At 42.3% G+C, this 21,706-nt stretch overlaps 1 protein-coding gene across 1 annotated transcript in view; it reads left to right on the forward strand.

The window, feature by feature from the left end:
* The window catches only part of RTN4IP1 (reticulon 4 interacting protein 1), a 106,850-nt gene that overhangs the window by 567 nt on the left and 84,577 nt on the right, over nt 1-21,706 (forward strand). Inside the window, exon 2 of the mRNA XM_079971710.1 lies at nt 17,248-17,341. The gene's annotated coding sequence lies outside the window, so the exon portion shown is untranslated. The remainder of the gene's footprint in view (nt 1-17,247; nt 17,342-21,706) is intronic.

The raw sequence follows: 21,706 nt of genomic DNA on the forward strand, positions 1-21,706 counted from the left end.
TTGCTTTGATTTTATATTGCTTTGATCTAGTTGCTAGGAATTTTTACTTAATGTTATCACTGAAGTTTTATTGTTTTGATGTAAATGGATTATTATTATTATTATTACATTAGGCAGCATAAATTCTTCACAAATAAAGAGTTACATAAAACTTTAACCAAGATGCTTGTGAAAGGCAGGGCAACAAGAGGTAGCTGGTGGAATGCATTCCCATTCCTAGTTTTTATTTCTGCAAAGACAGTTAAGAAGGCAAAATGTTTCACCTTACATTATTCTGTTGTTTCCTTTCTAATTATAAAGCCATTCATATTTGTTCTCAGGGTGTAAATTATTGTGTGAGACTAGGGGTTAACATCAGAAGCATCTTTTATTATCACCCCATTTCCCTTTCTACGTCCAAATAGTTACAATATTTAACACTGTTTAATAGCTGTTATGAGTTTGGGGTGGAGGAAGTAGACTGTATGCTGGATCCATCTAACCCCTGGATCCAGAAATGTTAAAATATAAGCCAGTTTAGCTTCCTGTGTTGAGATAATAGCCTGGGTGATGATGGGCCATTAAGAGAACAAAGGAAAAGGGGCTCTGTGTCACATAGCAAATGGGTGGGGGGCCCTCCCTCAACAGAGATAGAAGGACAAATCCTGAGTTGAGAGAGTAAGAGCAATGTTTTATTTCTGTTTGAATCCAAGGCTGTGACTATGGGAGAATCAAGATCCTTTTGGGGTGTTAATGCTGTGAACTCCTCCATTATAGGCTCTGGTTGTATATATGTGTAAATAAACCATATATCATAAAGGCACTGCCTTATTCCAAAAGGAAACAGAAACCCCTGGAATCTCACACAGCTCCGAGATTGGGGTGGCGTTCAACATTACTTTTTTGGAAGAGCATCTGTGGGGTTGGAAGTTCTGCTTCTACTAATGCTCCTATGCTGATAAACACCAGAGTTTTGTGCACATCACTTTGACTGATGGTTATTTTAGCCTAAGCTTTTTAGTACCCAGCAGATTTGTTTTCCTTCTTTATTATACGGAATTATCATTTTCCTTTGGCAATGAGAACAGTCAGCTGGCTGCCTTTTGGAGATAGATGTTTGGAAGCAATTGTCAGTCAGTGTTTCTGTTGTGAAAGTCACAGCTGTTCCAGAGCCACCTGTCTACCTTGTCCAGATGATCTTGGACAAATTATTGTTTCCCACTCAGCTCTGATCAGCAGTAGGAACACAATTAAGCACTTATTTACAGAAGCACACGTGAAAAAGTAAATGGACATAAATACATTAGAAATGGCAATACGTACAAAAAAACCACCACCCCAAAACACCCAACCCCACATTCAGGGAACATTTCAGCTTCCCAGGACATTTTGTAATTGACTTTAAAGTGGCCAAACTGGTACAAAGGAACATCAAAGGGAGAGTTCAGTGTGCAATGATTGCATCACAATATAATACATCATGAGGTTAAGTGCTGTCACTTCTGAATTGATTCGGTACAATGGATTTTTATCACACTACCTGTACACACTGGCCAGCCAATGCCAGGATAGTCTGTGTCATCAATACAGCAGGGGGTTTTGTGTGTGCGTGAGCATAGCCACTGACAAATACGTATTTATAATTGTTTGTACTTTTCATTTGACTCATTGGCTCAGGTATGTAATGTAGTGGACCTTAGCCAACAAACGTTTGCTTGCTTGCTTATTTGTTTATTTATTTCATACCATTTATATACTGCTTGATTGGGGTGGGGAAACTCTGATAATATGTGGGCTTTAAGGTGCCTGAATACACATTGTTTTCCTTTTTATGTTTCCCCCCCCCTTCTCCATCAGTATATAGCAAGTTAACTTGTTGGTACTGCTGGACCTTATATGTTGTTCTCATCCAAGTGGCAGCTCACACTCCCCACCCCCAATTAATTTGGTTTTCTTGATGTGCAGATAATGTGGTAAGAGAAAAAACATCTACATGAAATTGCACATTGCCCAACTGAAAAACATTATGTGACTGGGGTTGTTTTGGGTTTTTTTTAGTGTGGTGTTATTTTGCCAGGTGCGGCCCTCTATCACCACACCCCCTATATGCACTCCTCAGTGAGCTGCTGTTGGCACATACATTATTATTTTTTAAAGCAACTATTGTGCGTATGTGGTTTACTGGAAAACTTGTATTTCAATTTTTTTAAAAAATGACTGATAAGCTCTTCATCTTTCTTTCTGTACATTTATTAATTTATACCTCCATTTTTCACTTTACTGAAAACAACAATACCCAGATATTTTTAAAACAATCAGAGTGTTCCAGGAATTGGGGGGAGGAGAGTTGGTGATGTTACACATGTTAGCCAATAGGTATCCTCAGTAGTCAGGTTTTTGCTTATTCAAACTGGAAACTTCAAAACTAGTTTCACCTGAGACAAACAGAAAAGATTAGATTTGTACTGAGCATGGGGAGGACACTTTCAAATGCCCCCACTACATCATTGTGTCATCCCTCAAAGTTGTATGGACTTCAGCTTTTATTTCCTTTGGTACATGTTTTCCATCCATGAAAGCCCTTTTGGTATTCTGACCATTGAAACTACAAGAGGGAGAAACAACCCAACTCTTGCTTTGAACAATCTATGATAACCATCAAATTTGCTGTAACGAGTTTCTGTGAAACCTTTTCATTTGTCTGAGAGTACAACTGTTTCCTTCCTTGTTTGACCCTGAAGGCAACGACTGTAACAGCAGTGGAAGTGCCGAATCACAGGCGTTTAGACAAAAGGACTTTGTATCTTGTGTTTTGGCATAGTCAACCAGCTTTTCAGCAGAAGCCCTGCACTCCACCTGTTCTAATTTTTAAAAAGGTTTTGAAGAGCAAAACATTTGAGTTAGAAACTCTCTGACTCCTGTGATGGAACTAGGCTGAAATTCAGTGGCAACAGAACCGCTAACAGTGCAATCTTTTCCACATCTCCTCAGAAGGAGGCCCCATTGTTTTCAATAGGACTTACTCCCCCAAAAGCATGTATTGCCAGTCTCACTTTGGACACCATGGCTGCCTTAGAATGGGTTGCCCAAAGCAACTTCAATGCTTGGGTGCTGACATGGATGCTCCTTTGTTAAATTATTCCACCTGCTGCACCATTGGCTCTTTGATATCATGCAAACAGAAGAAATTAAGTCCATTTGAAACAGGAGTGTTGCAAGTAAGAAGTAGCACTTTCAGGGCACTTAAAATTAGTGGGAAGGGGACTTCCCAAGCCACTATAAACAAATGTGATATTTACAGTTAATAAATACCACATTTAATTATGTGTTTGCTTGTGCCATGGAAATAGAAAACTTTGGTTTTGATTATCGCAGGCAGTCACTTGTTTCCTTTTTTTCCTTTCTCTTTTAGCAAACATCCTACTACATTACCACCTGACAGACCTACAGCATCACACTGATAAGTTCTCATATTCATTCTGTTGCTTACAACCAGCACCGGCACAATACATTGTGCTACCTTGTTTTGGCACCTCTGGTGCCAGGTGGCTGCCAACTCCTCCTTCTGCACTCTCATTTAGATAGTCTTGCTTTCTTAGGCATCAACCTCATGTTAGATAGTCTTGCTGCTATCTAAAAGACACGGTACACAAGGAAAAGGGGATGGGGAGGAGAGAGAAAAAAGCAACTTCATGCACCAGTTCTTCAAGTTACAGTTCTTGTAATTACCAGTTGGGATGGAAACAGGTTCAAGTAGGCTCATGAAGGAGCTGCCAGTGGGTGACAGTTGGATAGAGTCAAAGGAAGCTGGTCCTCTCAACAGAGGTGATGAAACAGCCCTGTTTCCCCTTCCCCTTCCTCCCTCTGATCAGTGGCCTGATGGAAGGCTGCCGTTGGGTGACAGAAGGTACCAGAGTCAAAAGGCTTAGATCAGCAATAGTCTGATTAACATCTTGGCATGCTAATCAACTGCAGCACAGGGAAATATACAAAATGGAAGCATCTTCTGACACAAGAGTGGGCCTGGCATGACTCTGCATCTTTTGGACCAGTTCCTGAAAAGACTTGGCAGCATACACAACTCTCATTTTGCTTTAGTGCCCAACCCAGTTACTCAGCACCTTTTTGAATTTTGAAGAGTCATAATTTGAGAACTCTAAGCGAAAGCTGTGAAACTGGGGTCTTCTACCACGCCAAGCACTTATGCAAGTCCAGGCACTCCTGCTCTTCAACAGATTTCCTTTGTAGACTAAAAGACATATTACTCTTGAGAGGCACAGCTCCACAATGGATAAGCTGCAAGCAGGTTCAGGCAGAATGTGGTATGCACCTCAAGCGGCAGATTACATCTCCCCATATGTCACCCATGAGGCTGCCTTGTGACACTGGCATCATAATGCGGCTTACCTGCACCACCCACCTGCCTGCCTTCTGTGTCCATGATTCCACCACTTACCAGCCCGCCTGCAAGAAATGGAGGGGTGTGCCACTGCTGTGATGGAAGCAACCAGGGGTGATCCATCAGAGCTCTTCATTTTTAGTTAAACCAAGTTGCATTTTGAAACAGACAGAAAAACATAGGAATGTGCATTGTGCTAGATCAGACCATTTGTACAGCTTCTGTTGCCTACACCAGGGATGGGGAATTGGGCCAGATCCAATAAATAAAGCAGCACTTATTTCTAAAGCTCAAGGTGTAGCCTAGAGAAAATCTATAAAATAATATCAAAATCACACACACAGAGACAGACAGACAGAGAGAGAGAGAGAGAGAGAGAGAAACTATTTTAGGTAGCAACCTAAACCTCACAGTTACACAAACCACTACAGTAACTCATATGCAAGTCTCACTAGTCAGGTTAACTGACCCGCAGAGGTAATTGGATTTAATTTAGATAAAAGTTTTCACTCTGGATACTTCCTTGCAAATGAGTCACTATAGCAGTTTATGTGTTTGGTGAGAATTGCTACTTAAAACACAGACACAGCATTTCCTGTAGGAATGAAGGCACTTGGGTGGGGAAGAATGCTGAGACAAGGCAATATCCTTTCCCCAGCAGAAGACCTACAATGTGATACGATGTGGATAGTACTGTGCAGTATGCAAACTACCTTCAGAAGCTCTTAGGTGACACATGTTCCTTGAATGCAGCCTGGGATGATGGCTTCTCTGTGATGGAAGCACCTGTCACAGATGAAGCAGAGATGAGCTTGCATCCCATTTGACTTGATTTGAAACACCATTTTTTACTGGAGGCAGTTAATAGATTGGATTGCAAGTTGTTTGGTGATAGGGACATTGAGGGGAGAACATGCATGTGTGGAACAGTCCTTAGGTCAAGTTGAAAAGTGACCCATGTCCTGGGTCTGCAAAAAGCAACTTTGGCTAGGATATACATTCAATTTATAAAGTGTTGCATTCCAGACTATGATGAAGCATTCTTAGCATTCTTTTGAAAATACTCTTGGTGAGATGTCAGCAGATGTTCTCACACCAAGCTCTGATGATTACCAAGATCTGTTGTTTTTGATCTGTTGTGAAGACACTTGCAGCAAAGCTCAACTGTGTGCAATGGAGTTTTCTTCCAAGGGAGTATGTAATCCTAAAGATGTTTGTTCAGAAGTGAGTTCCTCTGTGTTCATTGGGACCTACCACCACGTAAGTGTATTTAGGGTTACAGTCTTACAGAACAATCCTATCCATGTTGATTCAAAAGTAAGTCTCAGTGTAAGCCTGTCACATGAGTGTACATATCATTCCAAGCTTAGGCTGCAGAATGATGCTCACTTCTATGGAGGAAGAGCCATTGACCATGGCTATACTTACTCCCATATCAATGTGGTTTGGATGGGTTTGTTAACCACGAATTCACAAATGCTATGCTTGTCTGCTCAGAAGTACAACACATTGATTTTAGTGGGACTTTCTCCAAGTAAGTGTGCATAGGAAGACAGGACTGCACTGCAGCCTAACTGAGCATTCCTAAAGTGGGGGTGGTGATGGTTGGAAGTGACATGTTAGAGGAACCACCACTTGTGAGCCCACTAAGGCCAGGAAGAATGCGACTAGTAGTGCTGGTGCCTCTTTTCCCTTTTCTTCCTCCCGCTGACTCTCACTGAACTCCAGATCTAGCTCCGGGCCCATTTTGGGGGGCATGTTGGGGGGAAAGAGTGGACTTGAAATCCCAGGGATCCATGTTCTCTCCTGGTACCACTGATGGCACTCTAGCAGTGGCGGAGCTTCACTTTGCTGGTGGAAAATCTCCAGCCTCTAGAGCCCCCTCAAATGCCCCCCAGGGAAATCCCAGGATGGCTCCCTTAATAATGAAATTCTCACCTAACGTTTTTTGTGGTGCATTATAGGGAAGGGGGGAAAGATATGTAACACATTTGTTGTGATGAATCAAATGTTTAACTATGAAGATGTAACTTAATTTCTCCCCTTTGGGCACTCACTCACACTTTAAATGCCAAATGTAAGGTAGTATGACTGCATTTCTGAAATGCCAGAACCACCTCCCTTTTAAAAGACAGATGAAGGTAGACAAACCACAGGGTATTTATCTCTTCATAATAACAGTAAATGGATCGTACTGTCAGCAAGTGTTCACTCCTAATTTCTTCATTGGTGATAATTGGCTTAATGGAGACAAAGTGTTACCTTGAATAATTGAGAGCAGAATTATGCTAGAGATGGATGCTTACATTGCATTTTGTCTAGACCATGCACTATTTAAATAAAAAGGGCAATTCATTTTTGTAGGCTTTCTATCCTAGGGCTTAGGACCTAAGCAATCTATTGTCTGTTACTGCTCCCTTGAGAGTAATTTACAGGTAATCTATTTTGCTATCATTAAATTAAATATCTTCCAGTACATGTCATTAAGTGTCTTTTCTACAGTTTCATCTCTATTAAACTATGCTAAATTAGTCTTCTTCTTTACTATTTATATTTGCAATTATTTGGAAAACATTGCCCCTAGATGTCCAAATGTTAGCTTTTAGCTTTAAATGTGCATAAGGTATCAAAGGGTGCTTCTTAGAATCTAGGCAATCACTACATTTGAGTGGGAGGAATTCAACCGCACACCAGCAAATTCAGGTTCACGGTTAAAGTTGATTTGGTGTTCCTGCACAACCTGTCTCACCACCACTATTTATGATAATGAAATAAGACTATTTATGATAATGAACATGACAAGGGAATGTGCTGGAAATAGTGAGCTAATACACTTGAGACAACATCATATAGCCTCCTTGCAAACAAATTAGAATGAGTGCTCCAATAAATAGCTGACATCATCTAACTTTCCTGCAAGCTTTGTGTAGACAAATAAGGATGAATGCTCAGTAAACAGGTCATCTGGAAACATCCTTAATTATGTCAGTCTTTCCAGTTCTACATCCTGTTCTGAACAAAGTGATATTGGTACCAACACATGACTTAAGAAAGCTAATGCACCATTTCCAGAGACACTGAAATAAGCCAGTTCAGTCTGGCTAATTCTTCTCATTCAAAATTCTTTCCAGTGATTCAAGATCCTTTTGGCATTAAATGGGCACAGTATTCTTGTAGCTGTAACATTCAGCAAGAATGCAATTTGAGTTACCATTGGTGCTTTGTTTGCTGTTGTTCTTGCTGTAATAGTAGAAGGGCCAAGGGATGCAAGTGGCGCTGTGGTCTAAACCACTGAGCCTCTTGGGCTTGCCAATCAGAAGGTTGGCGGTTCGAATCCGCACAACGGAGTGAGCTCCTGTCCCAGCTCCTGTCCCAGCTCCTGCCTGCCTAGCAGTTCGAAAGCACACCAGTGCAAGTAGATAAATAGGTGCCACTGTGGCGGGAAGGTAAACGGCGTTTCAATGCACTCTGGTTTCCATCATGGTGTTCCATTGCACCAGAAGCGGTTTAGTCATGTTGGCCACATGCTCCCTTGGCCTGAAAGTGAGATGAGTGCTGCAACTCCATAGTCGCCTTTGACTGGACGTAACCCTCCAGGGGTCCTTTACCTTTACCTTTTAGTAGAAGGGCCATTGATCTATTAAAGGGTGTTAGGCTGTAATCTGCATACCTACTGGTGTAAATCCACTTGAACACAATTGAGTCTTACTTTCAAGCAATGCATAGGATTGAAGCTGTTATTTGCTTAACTACTTGACATTTTAAATGGTTTGGTCAATCAGTCAGTTGATATAAATATGACTCTTTGTTTACTGGAGGTGGCAGATTATATTTTATAAAAATATTCATTTATTTTAGTGCGCTGTTCTGGTTCGCCAGAAGTGGCTTAGTCATGCTGGCCACATGACCTGGAAGCCGTCTGTGGACAAACGCTGGCTCGCTTGGCCTATAGAGCAAGATGAGCGTGCAACCCCAGAGTCGTTCGCAACTGGACCTAATGGTCAGGGGTACCTTTACCTTTACCTTTACAATCAATTTACTAACTGTAATAGGTTTATTTTCCACTTTTCCACCATTAAGATCTTCAAGGCAGCTTACAAACATGTTTGAGTAAATTGCTTCTTGTCTCAGTATAATGGGCTGAGATCTTCCTCTCTAGAACAAACCAATACACTCCTGTCCCTCACTCTGCAAATGGAGATGCTGAATCACTAACCAATAAATAACTGCTTATACCCCGGCTTTCGCTTTCAGATAAATTAGCAGAACCAGTGATTGTTCTGCATCATCTGGCATACTTTATGTTCTCTTGGCTTCCTGGATCCTTACTTTTGACCCCAGTATGGCTTGTGACTTTGCTTTTGGATTTGGCCAATGGACTTTGCCTAGGGAAAATTGTATAGAGTCCATTTGGCAGAGGTACGACTGCTGCAACTACATGTATTTCTGGGATCACTCTCAAACACTTCAACTTATTCCTGGCAGGTGACCCCAAGGGATGATGGTTAGTGATGACTGAAGCCAACTGAGCAATTTGAAGTGAAGTTTCCTGAGATATTTGGAAATGTTCTGAAGCAGGCCCAGTAGGGTGGAATTTCTCCTTTTCATCCGATCAGGACTATTAGTGTCAAGTTATCTGCTCAGTCCAATATCCCTATGGTCAATTCTGAAAAGGCATTTTCCCTCCATTACAATACGTAACATTTCCCAAGTATTTTCCTCCCCCAGTATAATTTGAAAGCACCCTGCTTCTTGTGCTCCAGTTCAAGAAGGAGATGGATTAAAAAGTGCTTTGGAGTGATTCCTTTGGAGGCAAAGGTATGCATTCCTCCAGGAGCATTAGACTATGCATGTTTTGTGAAATGTGTTAACTGCTGGACCCAGCTAGTAAGGAAACACTAAGCTTTCCTGGGCTGGTAGTTGATAGAACACCCATGGATGGCAATAAAACTATAATTTGTTATTTACTAGCAGCCTCATAACCAGTGTTGCTTGGGAATTCTAAGAGACCCCAAAATCTGTGTCGTACTCTGCAGTTGTGGCTTCTGGGACTAGTCCTACTGATTTCAAAACAGTGCCTTAAAATTCCCAAAATTATTCACTCCAATATGTTTCTACCCAGTTTTTGATGCATGCACACAGAAGGCCAAAACTGGTTTGATTCCACATCAGCAAATAGGTATGACTCACACAAAGGCAATGGCCACGTTATTGTTGTTGTTGTTTCAATTTATATACCACCCTTTATCAAAAGATCCCAGGGTGGTGTACAACTTTAAAAACACATTACAGAGCATCAATGATAAAAACATAATAAAAACATAATAAAAGCATACTAACAGAAGTCCTGTTTCACTTTCACATCAAGCTATACCCATCTAGGCAGGGAAAATAATAAGAGTCTCTCTCAACCTGGTTTTATATATGCATTATATTATTTTTTTCTCCACTCCCTCTTCAGATCATTTCCTCTATGTTGTTCTTATTATTCTGGTGGGGGTGGGGAATACCCGTGAGAAGTATTGTAAAGCTTTCTTTGTTTTTAACTCTCTGGTGTCTCGTTCAGCCAACATACTGTCTGGGCTTAACTAACTCTTAATGGATTCATGTTAATAATTAAGAGTGCTAAAATATGTTATCACACACTGGGAGCAATGTGATTCTTTTGCTTCCCACAACAGAGAATTTCCTCCATCTAAAAGATCAAAAGCACTTCAATATATATGGAAATGAAAGCTATGGAATTATTATCTATAATTAATTTCCTTTTGTAATATGTCACTAAGTCAAGCCCTTTGCTCTGCTCCTATAAATTGCAGTTATCCACCATGCTAGGAATTAATGTAAAATATAGATCAGTTACACATCTGGCTGGAAAGATAGATTGTTTCAGATGGCTTCAAATTTAAAGTTAGTTCTGCCGTATTATCAGCAGAGCTTAGCTTAGTTGAAGGGCGGGGGGAGGTATTAGGAGACAGACAGTGGAATAAATACTATATGTGTCTTCACAGTTGTATGTCCCATCGTGTCCCATTCAATAGTTCCACACAGTGGAGGCTACTCTGCTGGGGTTGGTAGTTGCTGGTAACATTTTGACTTGGCAGGGCTGCAATTTTTAACCTTGCTGCTTTCATCCTAATAGGACTTATACAGCACCTATTTAGGAAAGTGTGCAATTACACAACTGCAGTATATCCACCCACTGTTTAAACAGAACTCATTCAAAGCGTCCCTCCTTCTGCATCATATAATTTTTCATGTTTTCTTTCATTGAATTAGTTTTTAAATTGGGTACCAGTGGCATAGCTTTCCAGATTTCAAACTGCACTAAAAGCTGTTTTGTTATAAGCCCATTCTGGGATATTTTAATTATTGACCTGTTATGTGAATAATTGATAGTGCACAAAGGTATCAGTGTAACGACTTTGGAAAGAGTTACACCTGTTTGCTCAGGACATGATGGGGTCAGGGTTTCTCTTGAGAATACATTGTTATGGTTGCCCCCCCTCCTTTTCTTGAATACTGTTGGGGTTTGGAACTTTCTGACCAGCGTATTAGACAATTCCTGTCTTGAAACAAAGAAACACACACGTCAAGCACCATCAACATCAACCCAAAGGAGAGGCTGCTCCGAATATTACAACTTCCTGCATGTAGATACAAAAGGAAACCAACCAAGCATGGATAGCTTGTAATGTCTGGAGAATGAAACGGCTGTTTTCCAGCTTCTGGTTAATGTAATGGGTTGCTCTTACGCATATCAGCTTCTGATCAGTGAATTTGTAGCAGGCAAATCTTGCTTGCATTGCACTGAAGATCGAGCATACAGGCGTACTATTACAAGAAGATTAATCTTTGGAAACATGCAAGCAGTTTTATTTATGTACTGAAAATGGTGGGGAGCAATGTATATTATTGCCAATGTAACCTCAATAGAACCTCCTCTAATTGCATAGGAATATATCTGATCAGGAGAGACTGAGGGCCAGAGATGATGGAGTCACATCGCCTGCTTTCTTTTAACTTTTGCAAATAACATGCAGAGGTGGAGGTAGTGATGCCACAAGGCAATTTTAGACCCTGGATGCAATGCTTGACATGGCTCTTCCTTTAGATAGCTAGATGTATTCCTTCCTAGCTGATGTTGTCTTGTGTTATGAAGGATGTAATTACCATTTCTTTCGATGCCATTTCATGCTCCTACATTCCTGGTGTGTTGGGAGCAAATGAACAAGCAGTTTGCTAACCCTGTTGTTGTTTTTTAATGATATTCTGAGTATGTGCAGTTTGTCATTTTAAACACACTTAACTCATAGCATCATTGTGAGCACAGGAATAAAATGGAGTTTGCTTCTGCTAAGCACATTTACTTTGGAATATGCAGCATGTTTGTTGTTGGAAGTAAAAATAATAAAATGAGCACCTGTAAACGTGTGCATACCTGGCTGGTTCCCCTGTGGCTAGAGTTTTTAAAAATGAGTGAAAAAAGATGCTGTAGTGATGCATGTCAGCCTCAGTGGGCCCTTGCATGACCAGGTCAGTCAGTGCACAGAATATGGGGGGCTGCTGGCTGCTTTCACAATAATCTGCCACTCCTCTGGCTACTCCCTGAAGAGGAGCCTTGGTTTGGGACTCTGGACTTGCCCCTAAGGTCAAGATCTAGCTAGGTGGAAGAGTAATCCTGGTCAGAAAAATGGTTGGGTGAGGGACAAATTTGCACACCTATTTTTTCCAACTTTTCATTGAGAAAATGGCACAGAGAAAAAAGAACTAAACTGTTGGGGCGCAGTCCTGATCTGAACCCTCCTCCACTGGCTGTTACTAGCAACACTTTTAAAGGAGTGGAGGTGCATTCACACATCTCCACTATAACCTTTGTTTGGGCCTTGAACAATACATGATCTAACTAGTTCAGGATGGAGAGTAAGCTGCACACATTTCAGCTGGAACAAACTGGGGGAAGGGAAAGAGAGGTGCAAGTGAACAGTTCATTATGCTAATGCTAGTTGCTAAGTGACCTTGATGAATTGTCACACAATGGAAAATAATTGTTTAGGTTAATGCAGCAAAGGACAGATTCAAGTTCAGTGCCTTGCCATGCATTTATTCTAGTCAGGGAGCTGCTTATGTTATAGCTTTTCTGTTTTGTATATACAATCATGTCTCTGTTGCCTGATATTGATCAGGTAATTGAACAAAGTTCATATCTTTTGCTTGGTGTGCAAAGAAAGTGTCAGGAATCTAAAAGCTGCTTGAAAGTTTGTACAGTGTATCAAAGCTTTGTAGAGTGATGATGGCAGATTTTGCATTGAGGCACCTGGAGAGAGAGAGAGAGAGGGGGAGAGGTGGATCTCGCAGGAACTTTGGCATTGCAGACAGCAATGCTTCTTTAGTGCATTTATTTACATCTGTTGAATACAAAAATGGTTCTCCCATGTTTGGTGTATTGTAAATGCATACGATGTACGCATACACTGGGTTATTCTGGGCCATTGGGACTTTTGCTTGGCATATACAGTTGCTTTTTCAGTTCGCATAATCTCTGATGGGAATGACACACGTAGGAACATAGGCAGCTACCTTACCCTGAGTCAGACTATTGGTCTATCTATATCACTATTGTCTGCACTGACTGGCAGCAGCTCTCCAGGATTCCAAACTGGGTACATTGTACTCAACCAGAATTAAATGGTAATAAGAGAAAAAGTTGTGTGTTTATTGCAAGATCTACATAAAAGCTTCACAATCTAAGTGCTTGGTTTCAGTGAGTGTTCTGTTCTTTTCATATACTCTTAAGGATGGTAAGCTAAAACAGCAAAATATTATTTTTTTGTGACCGGTAGTATTGTGCTGTGTCTGTATCCATTCCCATATGTGATCAGTGCAAATGCTATATGTCAGAGATGGGTGACCTCCAGGTGTTGCTAGACTGCAACTCCTACCCTCTATGACCATTGATCATGTGGGCTGGGGCTGATGGAGCCAACCAGCATCCTGGTGGGCCACAAGTCTCCCATCTCTGAGGTAGACTGTGGCTGCTTCCAGATGACCTGTTTGTTGAGCATCCACTCCGCTTTAACTGTCGGTGAGGTTAGAGAACATTGTGTCAAGCCACACTTTCCTGTCACTTTCATAATGGCAAAAGGCCTTAATCCAGGCATGGCCAAACTCGGCCCTCCAGATGTTTTGGGACTACAATTCCCACCACCCCTGACCATTGGTCTTCTTAGCTAGGGATAATAGGAGTTGTAGTCCCAAAACATCTGGATGGCTGAGTTTGGCCATGCCTAAAATCTTGTTACATTCTTGCTGCCATGCAGACTGTAACCTTCTTAAGGTAGGTACCTGAGAAGATAATAACATTAATTTTAAATAATTTTGCAGAAGTGCATTATTTTTAAGCTAAATCTGTTTACACTTTTACACCATATAAATGCTTCTCCCCTGTTCCCAGATCAACTGCATTCCTTGGGCCGCTGCCAAGTACTAATAGGCAAAAGAGAAACAGTTAACATACTTGGACTGAAAGCTGCGATGCTCCTGGAGCTTCAGTAATATTCCAATTTCATTCCCCGCCACCCGAAAATAACCGAGACTCATTTGAATGGTCCATTACTTCCAGAAAAAAATATATGTGAAAGTCAACTCAAAGTTCAGTCACAGGTGCCTTTTGCAATCGAAACACAGAAGCAGCTGGACGTTTGTTTCCCTAATATTTTTAATGGCTGCTTTATAGTCATATGTTGCTTGACATTCAGATTGTGTACACATTACCATTCCAATGCGCTCCCACTGCTGGTGTCTGAAACCGAATACATGTGGTGTTACCCACAATCCATAAGTATCCTGTAGCTTCTTGAGAAATACTCCTGTTGGATTCCCCCCCCCCCCGAACCAGCTTCCATTTGATTCAGATATGTAAGAAGAAGAAGAAGAGTTTGGATTTGATATCCCACCTTTCACTCCCCTTCAGGAGTCTCAAAGCAGCTAACATTCTCCTTTCCCTTCCTCCCCCACAACAAACACTCTGTGAGATGAGTGGGGCTGAGAGACTTCAAAGAAGTGTGACTGGCCCAAGGTCACCCAGCAGCTGCATGTGGAGGAGCGGAGACGCGAACCTGGGTCCCCAGATTACGAGACTACCGCTCTTAACCACTACACCACACTGGCTCTCTGTGGTTTTGTTGAGGCGTGCATGTTTGAGACAGCCATTGCGCATGCACAGATGACAGCTTCAGCAGGGGAAGGGGGAACAAACCAGGTAATCAGCATAGAGTGAAGGCACCTCTGCCCCATCTCTGTTGTGAACAGCAACGTTTATAGCCTCAGTTAGTGATGCGATGCTTTAGTTACAACTGCACATTGCATTAAATGTGGCTTTACAACCAGAACAAGAACATGGCATACCAGTTGTAGTCAGACTGATTTTAGTGCTGTTAGGTGACTAACTGTGTTCAGCAAACTATAAGGGCCTTTTTCACTTGAGTCAAAAAGTATTCTGCCATGGAGGTTGAGGAGCTGGTTAGACAGCTTTCCCTTAATCTGTTCTACATATGTATTGACAATTCAACCCCAGGGAATTATGAATAATCTGGAAAGGCACTTCTTCATAACAGGGGCCCATCAACAATAGCAAACAAGGCTGTTAATTTCCTGAGTTCCCTCCCAATTAATGCAGGAGGAGTGGGGCTGGCTGTTCGAAGTGGTATCATAGTGCTTTAAACGTATAGGGTGAATGTAGACTAAGTAATACAGTACTCAGAGTAGACCCATTGAGATCCGTACATTACAAGTCAATTTATTTCATTAGGTCTACTTTAGGTATGACTTTGTAGGATATCACCCACAAAATTTATACTGTCGTATTTCCATTGGGATATTTCAAATGATTTGTGCCTATTACATCTTCTGTATATATTGTGAAAGATACGTTTGCTGTTTCTTCAAACACAATTGCATAAGCATCATGCACACACATGTGGCCCGATCCTATGCAGACATAGGTGTGTCTGTTGATTTCAATAGCTATTGGTGTTCTCAATTCTGTGTAGAATTAAGATATCAGTGTATATTATCCGTTTGTAACAGGTGAAGCAGCCCCAAGACTTTTGGTGGAACATCCCACCCTTTTCTTGGAGTTGACAGTCCTGCCTGAAGAACACAAATAATTTCAATCTGTTGGTCGCTGAGAATACTTAGTTTCACCTGCCTGTGAGCTGGCTTTGCAAAGCTTGTTATGTTCCTCATTCCTGTCAGGTGTTTTTCCAGTTTCACTTGGGAGGTCTTGGCAGAGTTATTGCCTCTTGCTTTTCCCTGGTTCCTGCAAGGAACCAAGTGTGACAGGGGAAGGGAAGCCAGATTGGTTCACTCTTCCATGGGGGTGAGCTGTAGCAATAGCAACACCTGATAACAAATCTATTAACTGGACCTGTAAAAAGAGAAGATTTTTGAATCTGAAACTTTGCCAACATAACTTAGGTAACTGTTTTGTCAAGCCACGCTAAACTTAACATGTTTTGCTACATACAGGTACAAAGTAAGTGTATTTTGATAATGTTAGAAAAAGTACTATAACTGCATTTGTATTCCATTCTTTATCCAAGCAGCTTAGAGTGAGACAACCTGCCTCATATAACCAACATACTTAAGTCTAATAAATGCATGAAGGGGTTAATACCATAGAGTAAGCTGTCCTGCCAAGCTTAGCTAAATCCACTTCCTTTCACCTTGGGAGGAACTAGGTTGTTCAACATGGCTCCCACCAGCCATCAAAGGCACTGGCCAGGGGCTGAGGCACTGTGGGCTCCTGGATCTCTTTTTTTGGAAAGGGCTGGGCCCCCTCAATGTTCAGAGGGCCCCCTGCACATGGTGTCAGGATGTGATGTCATGTGTGGGCTCCCTCAATCCTCCAGAGAAGCTGATGCCTTTGTTAGCAATTCTTGCTGTACCAAAACTTTGGACACTGTAAGTCAGCTAAGTTTTACTGCCCATGCAACTTCTCTGAAACACAGGAATCTGACCTTCAAAGGGTTTGTAAGTAAACCATTTTTAAACTTACCAAATTGCTGTATTTTCCTATGCTTGGGAAGAGGGAAACTTTGGATAGAAACCTTTTAAGGGAACGTTTTGGAACTCGCTTTAAATGGCATATTTTAAATATCTAATAGCCTACATTTCCATACTTGGTTGCATGTTTTGTGATTTGAAATCTCTGCTGGAGTACTCTCACAAAAGAGTAATTCTCCCTATTCCCCCATCCAACAATTTTGGAAATTATAGTTCACAGAGCACCCTTAACAATTTTTTCCAGGATTATTGGGGGGAGGGATATGTTTTCCATGTACTTCAAATGTATGGTGTGTACACGGTCCTAATGAGCTTCATGGGTGAACACTATGCAATCTCAAAACGCATTGCTATAAATTTGTTAGTTTAGACAGGAGAGGGTTAATGGAGTCAGATGGGCTGCTGGAGAGACTTCCTTAATTGTCAGCATTAAAGTTGCCAGGTGCCCCTTTTGTTAGGGGAATTACAGGTAAAAGGTTCACACAGGCTAGAAAACACCTGGAGACACCTCTGGATAGTGAGGGCCATTTTGACACAAACAAAAAAGCCTCCCCCCCCCCTCCGCCAACCAGACTCCCAGCTGATGTTATCCAGGTCTCCATGTGTGCCTCTAAAGCATGGGTAGGCAAACTAAGGCCCAGGGGCCAGATCCGGCCCAATTGCCTTCTAAATCCAGCCCATGGATGGTCTGGGAATCAGCGTGTTTTTACATGAATAGAATGTGTGCTTTTATTTAAAATGCATTTCTGGGTTATTTGTGGGGCATAGGAATTCATTCACTTTTATTTTTTTCCCCAAAATAGTCCGGCCCCCCACAAGGTCTGAGGGACAGTGGACCGGCCCCCTGCTGAAAAAGTTTGCTGACCCCCTGCTCTAAAGGGAAGCCAAGGAAACAAGGTAAGAGTTGTGGGGGAGAGAGAATAACAGGAAGGGACAGAAGGTATACTTTTAGCTCTGGAAAATGGCTTCAAGGGGGCAACCTATATCTGAAGATCTGATATGAATCAAGGGATTCTGCTCTTGGAGTTCTTAAACCAGTGCTGAGGAAACTGGCCCTCCAGATGTTGTGAAACTTCACCTCCCATCAGCTCCAGCCAGCATGGCCGCTGGTCACCACGATGGAAGTTTTAGTCCCACAACATCCAGAGGGACATAGCTTTCCCCATCACTGCTTTAAGCTGTTTGCCTTCACCTATGTTCAACACAGAATCATAGAATCTTAGAGTTGGAAGGGACCCAAGAGCAGCCACCTAGTTCAACCCCCTGCAATGCAGGAATTTCTATATTTAGGATTACAAAACTCAGTAAGTCTCCTGTGACTTTGAAAAGAAACCAAGCGTGGGGCCCCTGGAAGTTCCTCCCACTCATAGAAACAGGGCGAGTGTAACAGTACCTTACAAAATAAACATGATGGTTTAGGTGGCTATAAGGCTAAGCTGTGAATCGGGAAGGTCATGGTTCAGGAGGCATCCTTCCCGCTGCCTGCCATGACGTCACTAGCAATGCAAACAAACTTAGAAAAGAAGTGGAGTGGTTTTGGGAAGCTCGCTCACCGTGATCTTGTCAATCAAGCATGCCTAATGCACATCTTGAATGGTTCCATTCTGTCTGGAGCATGCTGCCCAGGCATTCCGGTATTTTCTCCTTTACAGTCAGTTCCCCGCCCCTTTCTGTAGGCTCCAGTACACACTCACAGCTGCACTGCTTTCCATGGTATTTTCAGGGCATCTGAGGGTTTTAAGAATCTGGCTGAATTCAGCAGCTTCTGATGCTGCTGTTGGCAGAGCTGAGAAAGCTTGGTCTTTTCCAAGTGCTTTGTTGCACATTTAGGCAAACCAGTATCTCTCATCCGCAAGCCTCCTCCTGCTTCCCCAGTATGGGAATAAATACTGTATTTCTTTGCAGGTGTATTGCAGCACTATGGAAACTTCTCTGCTAAGTATTATCATGATAGCTTGAGATCAGACTGCTGATCTTTTTGAAGCGTCTTTAAAATCCAAGCTGTTGGACTGAGCATAATTGCAAATTTGACTGTCAGTAGAGGAATATTGTGAATTTGTTCCCGGAACCGTTGCCAGTGTTGTACTAGATGCATTTCCTTATCCTGTGTGAAGCAAAAGATGTTCATTCAACAGACAAAGACGGTTATGTGCAGAGAGGGGGGTGTAATTTGGTAGCATTCCAAGCAGACCTGAGTAATGTCAAAGGCATCTCATTAAACCGGATCTCAGAGGCAGGTTTGGCATCTCATTTCCATTCTTTTGGGTAAAATATTCTGCTCCAGGATCAAAGGATGTGCTTGTTTCTCTAACATATCAATCTTTGGACAGTTGAGGTATAAGAGCTTCTGAAAAGAGGCTTATTGAGCCCCTTAAGCATGAAAAACCTGTTCACACTCCCAGGAAAGGAGAGTCTCCCTTGAGCAACAGTCTGCTATAAACTGCTCTGGTGGCTGCCATTCAAAAAGGAAAAATGGGCTTCTACAACCCATCCCAGGTCAAAGCTGCTTGTGACGTTGACTTCTGGTGGCTCAGATTTTATCTTAGAATAAGCAAAATGAAGCAATAGAGGCGAGAGTTTCAGGAAAACGAAATAAACATCAGAAACTCAAGTGCTTACCTGGACTGGTGTTTTATGGGTTTTTGGAACTGTTGTGGACAGTTGTTTTATCTTCCATATTTAAGAAGCATGCAAAGAGGTTGTGATCACCCTGTTGTCTTAACAGGTTCATGGGCAAGAAATTGGTAGTGGATTGTGCCCAGGCTTTTGAAACCACTTAGGTAACAGTCATGATAAAAGGATACTCTGGTAATGTAATATAAGGTGTAATAATACAGCCCTTTAAGCAACAGAATGAGCATACAGGGGCCAGTGTGGTTTAGTAGTTAGAGTGTCATATTAGCAGCTGGGAGACCAGGGTTCTGTTCCCGACTAGATCATGAAGCTCACTGGGTGACCCTGGGCCAGTTGCTGCCTCTCAGCCTGACCTACCTCAAAGGGTTGTTGTGAGGATAAAGTGGAGTGAAGAGAACTAAGTACAGTGGTACCTGGGGTTACATACGCTTCAGGTTACATACGCTTCAGGTTACAGACTCCGCTAACCCAGAAATAGTACCTCGGGTTAAGAACTTTGCTTCAGGATGAGAACAGAAATCGTGCTCCGGCAGCACAGGAGCAGCAGGAAGCCCCATTAGCTAAAGTGGTGCTTCAGGTTAAGAACAGTTTCAGGTTAAGAATGGACCTCCGGAACGAATTAAGTTTGTAACCAGAGGTACCACTGTATGCTAACTTGAGCTCCTTAGAGAAAAGGTGGAATTTAAGTATAAAAAACAAACTAATTAAGTAAATGAATAACAGCTGCATTATATGGTCAGTTATCTAAGATAATTAAGAACAGAAAGCCTAAGGGCCTTAGTGCATATTTTGTGCAAATATTTGAAATTTGGCCTTGGTGCCATTAAAAAAAAATCAGTTTGAAAAAAGATTAAAGAAGATAAACTATAGGTGTGGCCAGTCCTACTCTTAGGCAGAGTGAAGCTGCTATATCAGGTAGGAGATTTGGGGGGACATGATGTGCTGGAGGACATAGCTGTGGGTGCCACATGCTCTGCCCTGTGCCCCCTGCAGCCCTCAGGTCCAGTGGAGGGGTGCTGTTCTGTCACCAGTGTTGTAATAAGATCCCACTGTCAATCTAATCCCCAGACATGGGAACCCAAGTGGCTGCTCTGCAAAGGATCGCTGGCATCCACCCACAATGTAATGTTCCTTGGTAAAATGCAACACTCCAGCCATCATTTCCTGTCTGTCCTGTTAGCCTCCCAATATCAGCCTAGGAAACTCCTTATCTAACTCCATTATTCTCATAATGCAAGTAGCAATGGGGAAGATGGGGGGGGGGTAGCAGTCCTCAGCATTGGGACTGGTAGGGTGGAAAGCAGGGAGGCCAACAGTAGCTGGAGCCGGAGCCAATGAGGGGGGGAAGCCAGGTTTTGTCCCCATCTTCCCTGCTGAGTTCTACAAGGGCAACACTGAGGCTAAGAAGGAGAAAGCTGACAACCAGAGACTGGACAGTGGGAGCTGGCAGAGGTGAGGCAGAGGTTGGTGGGGCCGTGGGAGAGCGTTTCATTCTCATCCTCACATTCTGCTGAAATGTCAGTGGAGGCTGGTGGAAGCTAGACCTTGTGGGGCACCTGGGAAGTCCCGCTGCTGGCACCAAGGCGGTTTCAGTCCTCTGCTCACTTCTCAGTTAAATGCATAGCACTGTGTTTGTAGCACCACTTATGGCATACCTTGTTCAGTGGTGCTCTCTCAAGTCTGTAAAATAACAAAGGAAAACTGCCAACTACTATGAGATTGGTTTGTAATAAAGGTTCCTTCTGAACATAGCAATGACTATTATTTATTTAGATTGCATTCTATTTATTGACTAATAGAGATTGTCCAGTCTGCTAGCTGTACATAGATTTAAGAAGTCTGTAAGCACACAGGAGCTTATCTAGGAGTTAGTTAGGTTGGCCTCCACCAAGGGCACAGGCCTCGGGGTGGGGCAAGAATCATGCCTCTCCACACCAATACATCTCCTTGCCAACGGTGCAAGGGACAGGGAGGGGGGCGGCGCTGGTACAGCTCCTTGCCAAGGGCGCCCAGGTACGCTTCTGTAAGCACACAATGAAGTACATGTGGTACCCATGAGTAAACAGTCAAGGGCGAGTTTGAGCTGGACTATGTGCTGCTTTGGTTCTTGGAAATGTTGTTTTTAAGAGAACTGGAACTTAACTAAAATTGTCCAGCTGGTTAACTTTGAGGAAACAGTCTCTGAAGCCTTAATAGTAGATAAGATGTGGGAGATCAGTGAATTGATCTTGTGACATTCTCTTAAAAAACAAACTAACCAGGTGTGTTTCCGTGTGTGTGTTCTGGAAAACGAGTTCAGGACTTTAACTTCCCCCCCATTTACCATTTCACCAATCTAAATCATGTCCCTAAGTTCCTGGGGAAAATACCACCTCATTACTAAAATTATGTTGGTGGCTCGTTTTAGAATGTTGTTAGCTATACACTAAAACTCCCTCCCACCACTCTAGCCCAGAGCTTTCCCAACTGTGTGTTGTGACACAATAGTGTGTCGGCTGCAGTGTGTAGGTGTGTCACGCAGACACTCCCCTGCTCCTACTTGCTTTGCTATGTAACTGCAGTTCAACAGAAGCAGACATTTTATATGATTGAAAGTCACGACAATTATTTCCACTCTCCAGCAAACAG

The sequence above is a fragment of the Podarcis cretensis genome, assembly GCF_951804945.1.
Source record: "Podarcis cretensis genome assembly, chromosome: 3".
In the NCBI taxonomy this organism is placed as follows: Eukaryota; Metazoa; Chordata; class Lepidosauria; order Squamata; family Lacertidae; genus Podarcis; species Podarcis cretensis.